Raw genomic sequence first — 5,000 nt, 5'->3', positions numbered from 1 at the left:
GTTAAACACCGACGGGCGGTGAACCAACAGCGTGGGACACAAATCCAACTACGAGCTTTTTAACCGCAACAACTTTAATATACGCTATTGGAGCTGGAATTACCGCGGCTGCTGGCACCAGACTTGCCCTCCAATAGATACTCGTTAAAGGATTTAAAGTGTACTCATTCCGATTACGGGGCCTCGGATGAGTCCCGTATCGTTATTTTTCGTCACTACCTCCCCGTGCCGGGAGTGGGTAATTTGCGCGCCTGCTGCCTTCCTTGGATGTGGTAGCCGTTTCTCAGGCTCCCTCTCCGGAATCGAACCCTGATTCCCCGTTACCCGTTACAACCATGGTAGGCGCAGAACCTACCATCGACAGTTGATAAGGCAGACATTTGAAAGATGCGTCGCCGGTACGAGGACCGTGCGATCAGCCCAAAGTTATTCAGAGTCACCAAGGCAAACGGACCGGACGAGCCGACCGATTGGTTTTGATCTAATAAAAGCGTCCCTTCCATCTCTGGTCGGGACTCTGTTTGCATGTATTAGCTCTAGAATTACCACAGTTATCCAAGTAACGTGGGTACGATCTAAGGAACCATAACTGATTTAATGAGCCATTCGCGGTTTCACCTTAATGCGGCTTGTACTGAGACATGCATGGCTTAATCTTTGAGACAAGCATATGACTACTGGCAGGATCAACCAGGGAGCTGCGTCAACTAGAGCTGAGCAGCCGGCCGCCCGGGAGTGTGTCCCGGGGGCCCGCGCGAACACGCAAGCGTCCGCTCAATCATTCTGCAAACAGGAGGAGGCTGAGCTCCCCTGCACAATACACCTCGAAACCCTCTCAGGTCCCGGCGGCGCGCAGCGCCGTCCCAAGTACTTGGTCGGGTTCGAGAGAGGCGCAATCGCCCGGAGTTAGGCGAGTAGACGCTTTCGGTGCGACCACCCGTGCTCCCAACTGAGCTTGCCGCTGCCGACAGAGGCCCGGGAGCGTGCTGTCGTGGCATTGCCGGCGGGAGACAACACGCGCCACCTACGGTGACCGGCAGCTCCAACGCCAGCGCCACAGAAGGACAAAAGCCCCACTTGGGTGCCGAAGCGAACTCTCCCAGCACAGCGCACACGCCAACACATCCGCACAGCTGCGATACAAACCACCAGCGAGAACCGCTGGGGCGACCGAGCAGCAGACGGCGTCGCGGCGCCGAGCGCCGGGCGGCGGCGCATCCTCAACGCACACAGTCCTCAATCGGACCAGCACACTGCAGATGTCCACCGCGCTTCGCACCGGGCCCGCGAGGACCTACTTTGGCCGCACGGCGCCGCGCGCAGGGTGCGCCGGCGCGCAGCTGCGACGCCTGCCGCGTCCGTCGGCCGGCGCGCCTGCCACTGGCCGCCCCCACCAGCCGGCTGTAGCGCGTGCGCCCACGCACCGCGCGGCCAGCACGCCGGGAGGCGCCCCCTCACCGGCCGGGGACGGTCCCACCCAGCCACCGCCGCGTATCGCTTCACACCCAGATGCCGTTCAGTTTCGTCGGCATGGTGGGTATCGCTGGAACAACCGGTTAGTACCTCAACCTATCGTCGCCATCACCGATTCACCCCTAGCGAGAACAACCGCACCACAACGGGTTACCATTTCTTCATTTGCGTAACTTCACCAGAAAACGTAGGCGTCCATCGCCATTTGCAACTTCAACCATTATTGCATGCCTGTGTCAGGTGTCACGCCACACTACGTCTGCCCACATACACGCAACAAAATGTGCACGCCTAGACAATACGTGGAAGGTGGCCCCCGTACGTATGCGATGTCCATTGCTCGAACGACTGTCAACCGGCTTCTGTAGCATGTCGCAGATATGGAACGCGCTGCACCATGCCATCACGGTGTGTGAGGAGAGACGACTAGGTCCGAATACATCAACAGACAGCTCATGCTGATCGCCATCCACGGCGTCCGTTCCTCCCACACGTCTCTATGGCGTACCACACTGCAATCCAGCTCTCATAGGGAGACGACACGTAGCTGCGTGCACAATATTTGCACTGTATGGTCCGCCGTTTTTGGGCGCAGTCGTTGTACGGTCACACATGTGCCACGATGTATCATTCAGTACATAAGGACGAATGTGCAGTACAGATTGTGGTTCACGCGTACGACATCAGCGGACAGTTGACACAGGCCGCACCACAACGTAGCCTGCGTACGTCGCATGCGAAGGGCATTGAACATGCAAACTTGTCACCAACCACCTTGCGAAGGCAGGGGGCAAGGTGGGGACGTGGGGAGAGGTGGGGGGGGGGGGGGGGCGGCATGTACGCCCTGCTGCCATCCACATTACAGTGTACAGCAGGAGCATGTGGAAAGTCAGCAAGACTTGCAAGGTGTTTAACATGAAGCGATACACAGGGGAGCGGGCAGTGCGAGTAGCGAACTATATTGCGAGGGTTGCGGGTGGGCAACACTACACTAATTGAACGAGTCGTATAACAATTACAGAGCAGGTTTAGGCGACAACGTGGGTTACGATAGGCGACAACGTGGGTTACGTTAGGGGACAACGTGGGTTACGTTAGGGGACAACGTGGGTTACGTTAGGGGACAACGTGGGTTACGTTAGGGGACAACGTGGGTTACGTTAGGGGACAACGTGGGTTACGTTAGGGGACAACGTGGGTTACGTTAGGGGACAACGTGGGTTAGGTTAAGGCACAACATGGGTTAGGTTAAGGCACAACATGGGTTAGGTTAAGGCACAACATGGGTTAGGTTAAGGCACAACATGGGTTAGGTTAAGGCACAACATGGGTTAGGTTACGGCACAACATGGGTTAGGTTAAGGCACAACATGGGTTAGGTTAAGGCACAACATGGGTTAGGTTAGGGGACAACATGGGTTAGGTTAGGGGACAACATGGGTTAGGTTAGGGGACAACATGGGTTAGGTTAAGGCACAACATGGGTTAGGTTAGGGGACAACATGGGTTAGGTTAAGGCACAACATGGGTTAGGTTAGGGGACAACATGGGTTAGGTTAGGGGACAACATGGGTTAGGTTAAGGCACAACATGGGTTAGGTTAAGGCACAACATGGGTTAGGTTAAGGCACAACATGGGTTAGGTTAGGGGGACAACATGGGTTAGGTTAGGGGACAACTTGGGTTAGGTTAGGGGACAACATGGGTTAGGTTAAGGCACAACATGGGTTAGGTTAAGGCACAACATGGGTTAGGTTAGGGCACAACATGGGTTAGGTTAGGGCACAACATGGGTTAGGTTAGGGCACAACATGGGTTAGGTTAGGGGACAACATGGGTTAGGTTAGGGGACAACATGGGTTAGGTTAGGGGACAACATGGGTTAGGTTAGGGGACAACATGGGTTAGGTTAGGGGACAACATGGGTTAGGTTAGGGGACAACATGGGTTAGGTTAGGGGACAACATGGGTTAGGTTAGGGGACAACATGGGTTAGGTTAGGGGACAACATGGGTTAGGTTAGGGGACAACATGGGTTAGGTTAAGGCACAACATGGGTTAGGTTAAGGCACAACATGGGTTAGGTTAGGGGACAACATGGGTTAGGTTAGGGGACAACATGGGTTAGGTTAGGGGACAACATGGGTTAGGTTAAGGCACAACATGGGTTAGGTTAGGGGACAACATGGGTTAGGTTAAGGCACAACATGGGTTAGGTTAGGGGACAACATGGGTTAGGTTAGGGGACAACATGGGTTAGGTTAAGGCACAACATGGGTTAGGTTAAGGCACAACATGGGTTAGGTTAAGGCACAACATGGGTTAGGTTAGGGGACAACATGGGTTAGGTTAGGGGACAACTTGGGTTAGGTTAGGGGACAACATGGGTTAGGTTAAGGCACAACATGGGTTAGGTTAAGGCACAACATGGGTTAGGTTAGGGGACAACATGGGTTAGGTTAGGGGACAACATGGGTTAGGTTAAGGCACAACATGGGTTAGGTTAGGGGACAACATGGGTTAGGTTAAGGCACAACATGGGTTAGGTTAGGGGACAACATGGGTTAGGGTTAGGGGGACAACATGGGTTAGGTTAAGGCACAACATGGGTTAGGTTAAGGCACAACATGGGTTAGGTTAAGGGACAACATGGGTTAGGTTAGGGGACAACTTGGGTTAGGTTAGGGGACAACATGGGTTAGGTTAAGGCACAACATGGGTTAGGTTAAGGCACAACATGGGTTAGGTTAAGGTACAACATGGGTTAGGTTAAGGTACAACATGGGTTAGGTTAGGTTACACGTTGTTGTAAGGAAAGGTGTGGGGGGGGGGGGGGGGGGCGGGGCGGCAGGTTCGTTGATAGTGATTATAGTAAGTGAATGCTTGTGACATGATGAGATTTGTCACGTCAGGATGCACCTTTGGCTTATTAGAGGCGGCGGCTCCAATTCTATGCTTGTGTCAGACCTGTGTCTTTGACTCATGTCATTGTTTGTGCGCTGTGACAGGAGGTACTATTGTGATGTTGGGTGCACCGTTGTATAGGACATGTGTGGGTGTTGGTGCCTTATCTGCGCAATGGTGGATGTCGAAAGGGTGGGATATTCTATTTTCCGCATGGACCTCCTGGTCTGGTTGTGATAGTGTGGATTGTGTAATGTGGCGGAGAGGATGCACTGGATGTTGTTCCATGCTGGTGCTTACATATTGTATGTGCGCCTGTTAGAAGCAGAGAGTGGTGCGTGATCAGAGTGTCTGGCTGACGTGTGGTTCCCATTGTGGGCAGACTCTTTCAGCATGTATACGGACAGTTGTATATATTTTCTGTAGTTTGATGGCTCTGCATTGATTACTAATCAGCGCCGTGTGTACGGGTAATCTGGTTCCAGTCCACAATGTTCTATCTGTGTACATTAGTGACAAAGACTCCCCCCAATGCAGTGGGGCTCGGTCTGTTATAACTCTTCCGCGTAATATATTTGCCCCACGTTTTTGCGAGTGCGAGTGCGAGTGCAACGCGCATGGGG

At 53.5% G+C, this 5,000-nt stretch overlaps 1 non-coding gene across 1 annotated transcript in view; it reads right to left on the bottom strand.

Annotated features, from left to right (window-relative positions):
* Positions 1-697, bottom strand: part of LOC124732199 — a 1,909-nt gene extending 1,212 nt beyond the window's left edge. The window contains exon 1 of the ribosomal RNA XR_007008604.1: positions 1-697. This exon is cut by the window's left edge and continues 1,212 nt beyond it. This is a non-coding gene — a ribosomal RNA (small subunit ribosomal RNA).
* Between the last annotated feature and the right edge of the window lie 4,303 nt (positions 698-5,000).

The sequence above is a fragment of the Schistocerca piceifrons genome, unplaced genomic scaffold, assembly GCF_021461385.2.
Source record: "Schistocerca piceifrons isolate TAMUIC-IGC-003096 unplaced genomic scaffold, iqSchPice1.1 HiC_scaffold_1326, whole genome shotgun sequence".
In the NCBI taxonomy this organism is placed as follows: Eukaryota; Metazoa; Arthropoda; class Insecta; order Orthoptera; family Acrididae; genus Schistocerca; species Schistocerca piceifrons.
Note: the sequence above shows the minus strand (reverse complement) of the source record. Positions and strands in the feature narration are given on the sequence as shown.